General features: G+C 40.4%; 1 protein-coding gene across 6 annotated transcripts in view; it reads right to left on the bottom strand.

Annotated features, from left to right (window-relative positions):
• The window catches only part of FAM184A (family with sequence similarity 184 member A), a 327003-nt gene that overhangs the window by 243734 nt on the left and 70169 nt on the right, over positions 1 to 13100 (bottom strand). The window lies entirely within an intron of this gene.

Consider the following 13100-nt stretch of genomic DNA (forward strand, 5'->3'; position numbering starts at 1 on the left):
TCCCAAACTCAATTTAAAGCTTGGCCTTCCCAGATCTGCTATTTTTGTTTGGTGCCAGATGGCAATTCTACCTATAACACATTTTACAGAAATAATTGAAGGCTCTACTGTGTTATCTTTAACTAGAAGAGAACTGTGCATCTGTACAGATAGTAGAACATTTCCTGGACACTTTCAACATGGAATAGGGAATTGCTGTAACCTGGCATGTTGGATAAAAGTATTAAGTGTATGCACATCCCTGTGGTCACATTCAGTGTGGATGGATTTCCATGGGGCCTGAAGGCCATCAGTGTCTCATTCCCAATAGCCTCCACCTCACTGCCAAGGCATCCTCATTTAATACTAGTCACACAGACACACAGTTGCAATATTGTCTGATATCCCCTTATTTAATCATATGTTCTGTCCCTTCCCCCATATCTCCCAGAATAAAAATATGTTAAAACAGAGCCAACGTTTGTTTTTTTTTTTCTAAGCAAACAGTGCATTGATATATACTTGCAAAACTATGTATTTTGGCCTTGTCTCACAGCTGCTGTGCAGGCACAGTGCAGGACCTAGGGATTCTCTTTGATCTCTTGGCTTCAGCTCTGCAAGCGTCACAGCTCAGAGGTCAAAGGTTTACTTTGATAAAATGAGAACATCGTTTTGCTCACATTGCAGCACCACTTCATCACCTCCCACTAATGCTGAAGGACAGAATAGGAGAAATAGCAGAAGGATAACATGAAGGATAATAAAAAAACATTATATGCACTCCCCCCCCCCCCTTTTTTTTAATAAGTGATCACATACCCTCTATTTTCAGCTGCATACGGAGCTCAGGGAGGAGAAAAACCAGCACACTAATCTTCCCAGTGAATGGCTGCGCGTAGGAGTTTAGGAGGGGTGTGTCAGCACATGTCTGATCATTGGAGGAAAACAGGCTGAGTTCCCAGCACAGCCAAAACACTTACTATGTTGTGCTCTCATGCTTAGTGTGGTCAGTGTTTGAGAGGAAAGCAGAGAGACTGGCAGGAACATCAGGTATTTCACACAAAGGAAGCAATACAAAGTGAACAGGATACTTTTTCATACAAGTACTTGGTAGGCAGGCACATATCAGGAATATGACATGTTGGGTTTACATATTCTTTAAAAATGATATTTCTTATCAATGACAAAAGCACAGCACATCAGTCAAGGTGAGGGAGAAGCATCTGTTGAACAGGGTGAAATTCAGAAGTTCAAAAAAATTCCTAGTGATGTGTATAGCTTTTATCAATTTAAAGGCATTTTTTTGTAAAACAAATTATTATAAAAAGTAAAAACAAGAGCAATATAATATACAGAGTTGATCGGTATGAGATATATAACATACTGGAACATAGTGTATACACTTGAGATGTTTGGAGACTATAAGGTACAGAACTACAGTAAGTAAAGAGTGGAACAGCCCAAAGTATAAAAGAACTACACATGAAGGGAATTTATCAGAACCAGAGCAGCTGTGCATGGCAAGAAATCACCTTCTAGCTTTCATTTTCAAAGCTCAACTTAACGGACTGAAGATAGAAGTTGATTGGTTGTCATGCATGGCTGCTCCAATTTTTGATAAATTCCCCCCAATATATATAAAGAATCGTGTTATTTGAAGTCTGTAACATAAAGTATAATTTGCAGTTTTCTGTATGTTACGTGCAACACAGCATGCAAAATTGGGTAGTCTAGAGTATGTAATGTAGAACACAGTGTAAAAAATGTAGTGGTCTGCAGTATGTAGTGTACAGTACATGCTGCTGAGTAGTGTGGTCCAAAGTTGTAAAGTACAGCACATTGTGCAGAGTAGTGCAATCCTGTAGTATGTAACTTACAGCACGGAGTACAAATTTGTTGTATAGTGGCTATCACAATACACTGTTCTATCTCCTCGTCACCTTCACTGTATTCTATGCCTCCCAATACCAAAACCAATATCCCTCCCAGGGTTCTGTGAAAAAATATTTGTCTACCTTACCACACTGCACCTCCTCTGTCACACGTACTGCAATATGACTGTGTTCATGTGAACACATGCACAGGGGATACCTGCTAACTGGGGCCAACTTCATTGGACATTATAGTACATGCACTTGTACAGTATTTTACATGAAATGGAGAAAAATATGAAGTAAAACACAGAAAAACATTCACAAAACTTTTATGTGAATGCAAATTTTGTCAGAGCTTGCCTGGGTAACTGTGTACGAACAGCACAGACCACCTGTGTGACAGATCCAGAATGCACCAATCTGTATGCATTTACTTCAGAGTCACCATTACTTATATATTCCAGAATGATGTCATTTAAAATTGTGCTGAATGTCAACAGTATAATTATCCAGCCCTTTCCTTTCTTCTTAATATTTTATGTTAATCTAGAAACACAACCACAGCTTTCATAGCAATTCAGCGGGCAACAGATGAAAAGGGGATAAAGACAACATTGCAACAAATCACTATACTGTAATGCATCCAAATGGCAAACATGGTTTTGTAGACAAAGGCTCAGAACAGTAGCATCAAAACAGAATCATGATACATTTCACTACAATCTGAAGTATTCTACTTTTAATTATACTATTTGAACTTTCATGGTCATAGAAACGGAAGAGAACTGAAAATACTACAATGGCATCATCTAATCAATATCTGAATGTGACATTTCTCCACTCAGTGCCACCAACCTAACATATCTTACTAATACTGCCCCGGGGGAGAGGAATGCTCCCTAACTCAGTCCTGGATGGAGGTGTCACTGCTACTGGAGATCCCAGGGGCCCTTTTAGTTGTCTAATATCCTCAATGACCTAATTCGTCCATCCCCCTTCCCCCCACAAATCTGCATGTGTCCCCTTAAATCTAAAGTTGTTGAAAACTGAAGGAATCTAGGGTGTAACTACAATGCCTCTGCAAGCTTTATATATGAGATTTGTACAGGGAGTAAGATCATGCAGATAAAGTGCATAGTTAAAGAAACACACAGCTCAACACAATGATGTAAGTAACCACTGTAAACCATTACCATCATATTGTATTGTTTGTTTTTTTTTGTCCATTTCCTTAATGTTAGAATACCCATTATGTTTTCCATTATTCATTTCAAAGTGGTTGTAAAGCCTTATGTATACTCAGTAGAGTGACTAGGCTCAGATGATCCACAGAAATTAAACAAATCCTCCTGCATAAGTTGTACCTGTTTATCTGCCCCCTCTCTTCTCTATAGTCATTAAAATTGCAGGATTTATACAGCTTGTCTGAGCTTTCAAAAAACAGAGGGCGGAGAGCTGAAATTACACACTGCAGAGCTCAGTGAGGAGAGCTCTGAGAGCTGATTGGAGATAAGGGACACACAACCCTTCACACAGCACACAGGAACAGAGATGATGCTGACAATCACAGGCTGTGTACTGGAGATACTTCCCGTCATCTTTTTTGTTCTTGGTGTCGGGAAAATCTGTCAGAAGTGGTTCATGCTAATAGCAAAGGAGTAAGGTAGCAGAGAGAAATGACACTTAGTGCTCTAAATTGAGACAAGTACACACTATCGAGGGATATGCTTTGTTCATGTTTCATGTCTGAGGTCTACAACCACTTTAAGGTCCAGTGTATTCAATGAGTAACACACACACACACACACACACACACATATATAGCTCAGCATAAATGCATACACCCCAACATATTAGTCAGATATTATTCAGAAAACCTTTCCTTTCCTTTCAGAATCACTATACTATACTACACTACAAAATACACTATACTACAAAATACTTCCACAAATGCGGGTCATTGATTGCAAACAAGATTTGTTAATTTGCAAACACAAAAAAAGTATTTTTCCTAACAAATTCATTCAAAACCACATCGCAAACATGAATACACCACTATACAAGTATTAGGAGCAAAGCTAAATTTTTTAAAAACAAAATCCTAATTAACAAGAATTCCACTACGGGTGAGTCTAATTATTCATTAAACAGGTGTCCAGCATACAGTTGATTATAAAAGGACGTTACTTAACAAAGAAAACCCCTTCCCATTTCATGCTGTTAGCAATGGCACCACATGGAAGAGAAATGTCACAAGGCCTGAGAAAGAAATTAATTTCTTTACAAAAGAGAGATGAAGGCTAAACGAAGATAAGGAAAACTTCACTTATCAGTCAGAATACTGTAGCAAAAGTGATACAAAAATTTAACAAATATGGAACTGCAACCATCTCACGGAGACGTCCAGACTGTCCACAGACGTTAGCACCTCAACAGGAGCGTCTACTGATAAGTAGGGTTGAAGAAAATCGCCATGCAAGTTCACTGCAGTTAGCTTAAGAAGCAGAAAGCCAAACTGGGGTGATTGTTTCCTGGGGAACAAAACGCCGTACGCTGCAGAGGAATGGAATGCATGGGTGTCGTCCACAAAGGAAGCCTCTCCTAAAGCCCATGCACAAAAAAGCCCACCTAGAATTTGCCAGGACTCATGCTGAAAAAGAAGAAGACTACTGGGACTCTGTAATCTGTAGTGATGAGACCAAGATAAATGTTTTTTGAACTGATGGCTTCAAAACTGTATGGCATCGCAAAGGTGAGGAGTACAAAGAAAAATGCATGTCCTTCTGTGTGGCTGCATGAGTGCTGCTGGTGTGGGGGAGCTGCATTTCATTGATGGTATCATGAATTCACAGATGTACTGCTCTATATTGAAAAAGAAGATGCTACCATCACTCCATGCCCTTGGTCATCGTGCACTTTTCCAACATGACAATGATCCAAAACACACATCTAAGGCCACTGTTACATTTCTGAAGAAGAACGGGGTGAAAGTGAATCAGTAGCCAGGTACTGTATGTCTCCTGATCTGAACCCAATTGAACACCTATGGGGAATTCTGAAGAGACAAGTTGAGCATCACTCTCCATCCAGCATCCAGGCTTTAAAAGAGGTCGCACTTGAAGAATGGAAAAAGATAGATGTTGCAATATGTCGCCAACTTGTTCATTCCATGCCTAGATGACTTGGTGATGTCCTTACAAATCATGGAGGTCATACAAAATACTAGATGTAGTAGTTTTTGTTGTAGGGTGTATTCATTTTTGCATCAACTAATTTGAGTAAAAATGAACATTTTGAAATCTAAGTTATACTATTAACCTTATTTTCATGTAATGAGCTAAACAAATATTCTGTAAAACTCAGCTATATTGTTAGGGAACAAAATATCTAATCCATTCCCAGAAAAAAAAAAATATATATACACACACACACACACACATACACTTATAGAGGTTGAATCTAATACATATTATCAGGCCCAGAGGTCCTGGCTCCTCCTGCCTTCATATTGCCCCCATAGCAAACTGCTTGCTATGGGGGCACTCATGTGGGCTCGATCCCTAACCGCACGGTGTGCTTCTGTTGACACACACACACCACATTGCAGCTCGGCCCTGTCCCCTGCTCCCTCCTTACGGGCTGTCATCTGAGTCCTGACAGCGAGCAGCGCTGGGTAGAGATCAGGTAAGTATACAGGGGAAGGTGCTGGTAACAGAAGGTTTGTTTACATTCCTGCATAGAGTGCAGTAAGGTAAAAACTTTCTGACTTTAGAATCACTTTAAATCATTTCCTTCTCCTACCCAGGAATACATGTCCCATGAGGCATTCACATGTTCTCAGGCACTTACTGACATGTATGGATGGTGTAATAAGTTGTATGTGTGCTGCATTGTGTATACTGACATGTAAACAAATAATGTATTCCGCATGCTATTAACTAAGGTAATCCATAATTTGATTCAGAGAAAACATGTGACTATATAAGGTTAGTAAAGCATTTGTCTCCCTGTAATGCAAAACTGGCTACAGCTACACATTTTTTCAGTCTTTTTTTCAATCTAAATAAAGGGAACTTACCAGGACAGAATTACAGAAGCTGTCTTTGCCAACTTGTTTTTGGTTGTTCTGTAGTGGTCTTTCTCTTCTCGGCTTTACTACATGACCCAAAACAAGAATGCAGGTTGGGACTTATGACTTTACTGACTAGCTGGATACTTTTTTCTGGTCATTAGTTTACTAATGATGCAAAGATGAGCATGACAACCTCATATGCTGCATAAGCAAACAAATCAGCAATGGCAACTCAAATCTACTCATCCTGACAGGTTCCCTTTAACTAAGTTAAAGGGAAAAATTTTCTCCTGGTTTACATTGCCCCCAACTGACCACAGCCTGGCAGCCATTCAAACTGATAAGGGTTACTGGGCATGTGTGGTTGCTAATCATGGAGAAAAATGGCCTGCCTGTGTCCCTGCAATTTAGTAGGAAGAGAAGTAGCCCATTCATCCATCTTTAGTCATTTGGTTTCTAAATAAGCCTGTATAGTAGCACATTTAATTATATCAATTATCAGTGCAATTAGTACTTACCAAAGAAAAGATTCAATGGTTAAATTTCACAAATTTCTTTCCAGTAAATAAAAAAAGAATGGTCACGTATTTTGCAACGGAATACTTGTTGACAGAAGCTCACAACTTTGTGTCCCATATTCAGAAACTGCATTTACAACCGAAATATTTTCATCGTAAACAGTAATCTGAGTCTGGTTATTGAGGATGCAGAATGAAACAGCTGCAAGCAATAGATTACATTTCTGTGTTGTGTGTGAAAGATTAACAAGGCAGAGCTATCAACAGGAATTCTTTCACATCCATTCAGCCTTGCAGCAATGCTAAACTGTGCCATTTCCCCATTTTCATCTTTTATTATTGTGTATTTCCCACGTCTACATTTTACTTACAAATGGAACTGTACATATTTAAACACGGATTACAAAAAACTAAAAACAATCTCCTATTCTTAATTGCTACAAAATTTAGGATAGAAATGATTATTTTAATATTTTTTAGCACAAATTGTATAATTTTGGCATAAAAAATAAATAAATAGCAAGCATAGCAGGAAAGAATCAACAGACTAAGGCACTATGCACATGGGTGGTTAGTCCAAAGACTTATCATCCTCTTTTATTGCTGTCAGCAGTTTTTAGTGATGCGGTAATACCTCATGTTCACCACTTCAAGGAATGGAGAATGTTGTACACACACTGCAAGTCCATACTGGATGCCCCTCCCCTTTGGCACATGGGTACAACTGTGTACAGGTTGTGCATGTCAAAGTGCATCCTAGAGCAGGATTTTTTCTGTGTGGGTATACACTGGCCTTCAGTTGTCATGGAGATAAATGTATTCCTAACTCAAAAAAGTACTGTGCTGCTGTGATCTGACTTCTTATTAGAGGGCGATTACATTTGTTCTCCACAGTCCCACTGTAAGTATGAATGTAGGTAACCTCTCTTGTTTGCCTATGGGATGGATGGACTAGGGATTTGGGGATTTGTAGTTTGCATTGAGTTTCACTTTAATATACCGGAAAATACACTCAGTGGCCAAGAAAATAGAACTCTTGTTTCTCACTGTGTAGGCCCACCTTTGAAATACTTAGAGCCCATTGCCAAACTGTTCACAAGTAGAAACAGAATGTATGTTGCATGTCTCCATGTAAATCTAGTTCTATATTTGCAACTGACAATGGTGAACCCACATTTTGTTCAAAAGCAAGATATCTATATTTGTGATGACTGAGTAGAGAGAATTTCTGCTTGTTAAATGCTGATTGTCAATAGATATTAACTAAAAAATACATTAAAACTTTGAAACAACTGAGAGAATCAAGGAGAGAAGTGAATTTTTATTATTTAGTTCAGTTGTGAAGGCTATAGACATGTCCAGGATATACACTGCTCAAAAAAATTGGAACACTTTTTAATCAGAGTATAGAATCAAGTCAATTAAACTCCTGGGATATTGATCTGGTCAGTTAAGTAGCAGAGGGGGTTGTTAATCAGTTTCAGCTGCTTTGTTGTTAATGAAATTAACAACAGGTGCACTAGATGGCCAAAAATGAGATGATCCCCAAAACAGGAATGGTTTCACAGGTGGAGGCCACTGACATTTTTTTCCCTACTCCTCTTTTCTGACTGTTTTTCATTAGTTTGGCACTTGGCTAGGGTCAGTGTCACTACTGGGGTGAGGCGATACCTGGACCCTACAGAGGTTGCACAGGCAGTCCAACTTCTCTAGGATGGCACATCAATATGTGCCATTGCCAGGTTTGCTGTGTCTCCCAGCACAGTCTCAAAAGCACGGAGGTGATTCCAGGAGACAGGCAGTTACTCTAGGAGCACTGGACAGGGCCGTAGAAGGTCTTCAACCCATGAACAAGACCAGCATCTGCTCCTTTGTGCAAGGAGGAACAGGATGAGCACTACCAGAGCCTCACAAATGACCTCCAGCTGGCCACTGGCATGAATGTCTCTGACCAAACAATCAGAAACAGACTTCATGAGGGTGGTCTAAGGGCTCTAAGTCCTCTAGTGGGCCCTGTGCTCGGCACCATAGAGCTCGATTGGCATTTGCCATTGAACACCAGAATTGGCAGGTCCGCCACTGGCGCCCTGTGTTTTTCACAGATGAGAGCAGGTTCACCCTAAGCACATGCAATAGACATGAATGGGTTTGGAGAAGCCATGGAGAACATTATGCTGCCTTTAACATTGCTCAGCATGACCGTTTTGGTGGTGGGTCAGTGATGGTCTGGGGAGGCATATCCATGGAGGGAATACACAGACCTATATAGGCTAGACAATGGTACCCTGACTGTCATTAGGTATCAGGATGAAATCCTTGGACCCATTGTCAGACCCTATGCTGGTACAGTGGGTCCTGGGTTCCTCCTAGTGCATCACAATGCCCAGCCTCATGTGGCGAGAGTATGCAAGCAGTTCCTGGAGGATGAAGTAATTTATACCATTGGATGGCCTCCACGCTCGTCTGACCTAAATCCAATAGAGCACCTCTGGGATATCATGTTTTGGTCCATCCGACGCTGCCAGGTTGCACCTCAGGCTGTTCAGGAGATCAGTGATGCTCTGGTCCAGATCTGGGAGGAAATACCCTAGGGCACCATCCATCATCTCATTAGGAGCATGCCCCAACATTGTAAGGCATGCATATAAGCCAGTGGTGGGCAACCTTTTTTTTCAACTGAGCCAAATCTCGCCAAAACCATGATTGAAATTTATTTTGAGAGCCACATTTTTAAAACTGAAAATACATCTCCCATATAGTAATTCATCCCCCATAGTAATTCATCCCCCATATAGTAATTCATCCCCCATATAGTAATTCATCCCCCATAGTGTAATTCATCCCCCATAGTGTAATTCATCCCCCATAGTAATTCATCCCCCATAGTAATTCATCCCCCATATAGTAATTCATCCCCCATATAGTAATTCATCCTCCATATAGTAATTCATCCCCCATAGTAATTCATCCCCCATATAGTAATTCATCCCCCATAGCAATTCATCCCCCGTATAGTATTTCATCCCTCGTATAGTATTTCATCCCCCGTATAGTATTTCATCCCCCGTATAGTATTTCATCCCCCATATAGTATTTCATCCCCCATATAGTATTTCATCCCTCATATAGTATTTCATCCCCCATATAGTAATTCATCCCTCATATAGTATTTCATCCCTCATATAGTATTTCATCCCCCCATATAGTATTTCATCCCTCATATAGTATTTCATCCCCCCATATAGTATTTCATCCCTCATATAGTATTTCATCCCTCATATAGTAATTCATCCCTCATATAGTATTTCATCCCCCCATATAGTAATTCATCCCTCATATAGTATTTCATCCCCCCATATAGTATTTCATCCCCCCATATAGTATTTCATCCCTCATATAGTAATTCATCCCTCATATAGTATTTCATCCCCCCATATAGTATTTCATCCCCCCATATAGTATTTCATCCCCCCATATAGTATTTCATCCCTCATATAGTAATTCATCCCTCATATAGTATTTCATCCCTCATATAGTATTTCATCCCTCATATAGTATTTCATCCCCCATATAGTATTTCATCCCCCCATATAGTATTTCATCCCCTCATATAGTATTTCATCCCTCATATAGTATTTCATCCCCCCATATAGTATTTCATCCCTCATACAGTAATTCATCCCTCATATAGTAATTCATCCCCCATATAGTATTTCATCCCTCATATAGTATTTCATCCCCCCATATAGTATTTCATCCCTCATATAGTAATTCATCCCCCCATATAGTATTTCATCCCCCCATATAGTATTTCATCCCCCCATATAGTATTTCATCCCTCATATAGTAATTCATCCCTGATATAGTAATTCATCCCCCATATAGTATTTCATCCCCCCATATAGTATTTCATCCCTCATAAAGTAATTCATCCCTCATATAGTATTTCATCCCCCACAGTACTATTCCCCCCCCCCCTTCTAGTAAGCCAAGTCCCCCGTGTCAATTCACTTACCTTTTGCGTTCCTCTCGCTGTCTTCCCGCGCCGTTCGGGTCTTCAGGGCGGACTGTGAGAGGAGCCTAGCTCCCCTCCCCTCACGTTCGGCACGCTGCCCCGCCTACACACATCCTGACAGCCACATCCGCAAGCCGGATTAAAAGGTCCGCGCGGACTTTTGGGGCTGCCAACCGAGAGGAGGCAGGGGAGCGGCCGACCGAGAGGAGGGAGGGGAGCAGGCGCCCGGCACACAGAAGAGCCGCATTAGACTGGGTAAAGAGCCGCATGTGGCTCGCGAGCCGCGGCTTGCCGACCACTGATATAAGCACATGGGGGCCATACAAACTACTGAGTACCATTGTGAGTTGCTGCAATGACATTTCAGCAAAATGGACTAGCCTGCTGCATCATTTTTTCATTATGATTTTCGGTGTGCCTTTGAATTCAGTCCTCTGTAAGTTGATAATTTTAATTTCCATCAAACGATGGGGCATCCTTACGTTCCTAACACATTACCCAGTCCATATCAGTATAGATATCCAGCATGATATTTTTCCCCATTGAGATCTGATATTCTTTCAAAGTGTTCCTTTAATTTTTTTGAGCAGTGTATCTTGAAAATCCAGGAAAGACATAAACCTTTGTTTGTTGGATGCGTCTGTAGGAAAAGGATGGAGGTACATCCCAAAATGGACTGTATGCATAGCTGCCAACATTTACAAATTTCCAGAGATGCCTTTATGCTGTGATTCCCACAATCCATTTTATGCAGAGAACATTCAGTTAAAATGAGCATGGTTCTGCATGCAGCATAGTAGAGATACAATATATTTCTTGGGGGTGGGCCGGGGTGTTCCTCGCTCTTGAATTGTGCATCACACATTTTAGAGCCTCAGCTGCTCTGCTGTGGTTTGCTTGTGAGTACTGGGAATGTTGGCAAGCAGGAGGTCAGACTAAACTTTCAGAGCCACACGCTGTAATCTACAGCCCTGGTGGGACAACTGATGAAAAGTGTAACTGCCCTGGTAATTCAGGGACAGTTGGTAAGTATGTGTATGTAGCAAACTCTCTGCTATTTTCAGCAGTATATTGTAGTTTTCTTGGGTGAGAGATGAGATGCAGCATGTGCAACAGCTGTATTCCCCTGTGGATTACTAGGGGACATTTAGCACACACAGAAAGATGGATGGATGCAGGTCACATACCCACAAAGCATAGGAGCAACAAGGTAGACAATCAACAAAGACAATCAAAACAATGCCTTAGTAAGCTTGTGACAAAACTATATTGAAGAGCTGCTTGCAAATGTTTCTTTAGTTTGTTAAACATCTATACAGTCTATCTTCATTACATTGATAAGTAATATTATTAACCTCTTTACAATTAGAGCTATTTCTTACGATTGTGTCCAGGACAAATGTTGCAGTACTGCAGTATATACATTAAACTGCAGTGGTGTACCTACTGTAGCACAGCCATAAACATGAGCTAATGGTCATCTGATCATATATGATTATCCTCATATAGGTAAGCATTAAAGGTGTCTGCAAAATGGGTGGCCAACTTTTGATTCATGGAAAAAGCTGCAAAAATGGGTGTAACACAACTACATTTATTTCCTATTTAATTGACTTTTAGTTTATTCTCCTGTGCCTGCTCCTTTGGTAACATGGAAATTCTTGGGTTTGAGAGTACTTACAGACTACTGCTTTGTATTTGAATATTCTTCACTAAGGGGCCCAACCACAAATAAATCAGTCTCATGCTACCTATTCTAATTTTTAAGATTACGTGCTCCTCCATATAACCATAGATTCAAACTAATCACAAACTGCATCTACTGTGCAGTAGTAGTCATTACTCCCCCCCTTCACCCAACCATTGACTGAAAATAGGGGAGGAAAGAGTAATAATGATGACTGCATGTGTTTCCTTGCAGGTAACCATGGTTAACAGAGGAAGAACAATGATTTCAAGCACCATCCCCCTTTTAAAGCTTCCAGTCTGTTATTCTAACTCAATCAGCATGACAGAGTGATCTCCAGCCTTTTCTTCGTCAACACTGACACCTGTGTTAATGAGAGAATCACTGAGATGATGTCAGCTGGTCCTTTTCTGGCAGGGCTGAAATGCAGTGGAAATGTTTTTTTTTTTGGGGAGGGGAGGGGATTATGTTTATTTTCATGCCAAAGAGGGACTTTGAAATTAATTGCAATTCATTTGATCACTCTTCATAACATTACAGAGTATACGCAAATTGCCATCATAGAAACTGAGGCAGCAGACTTTATGAAAATTAATATTTTTGTCATTCTCAAAATGTTTGGACAGGGCTGTACATATCTTGAGTTTCATTATCACTGGGCATTTGTGCTTCTCTGTGTAATGCAGGCAGATCATGTCTGCTCGGAGGGGCCATCAGGGTGCTGTACACAGCTTCCTGAGAATATCACAGCACCCTGCGTTAGTACTCTTTTCAAAAGCCCTCAGCCCTGATGCAAGCAGTGGGCTAAATATTGGGAGTAGTTGTGCAAATGTCAAAATGTCCTTATGAGTGCGTATCAGTTTGAGGAGCAGAGGTTCTTAGGTAGACTATATTTGCATACAAACTGTCCTAGATAAAGCCTACAAGTGATGCTGAGCCTTCATGATTGAAAGTA

The sequence above is a fragment of the Staurois parvus genome, unplaced genomic scaffold (genome assembly GCF_062004578.1).
Source record: "Staurois parvus isolate SC_StPar_1 unplaced genomic scaffold, SC_StPar_1.0 ptg000672l, whole genome shotgun sequence".
NCBI classification, from domain to species: domain Eukaryota; kingdom Metazoa; phylum Chordata; class Amphibia; order Anura; family Ranidae; genus Staurois; species Staurois parvus.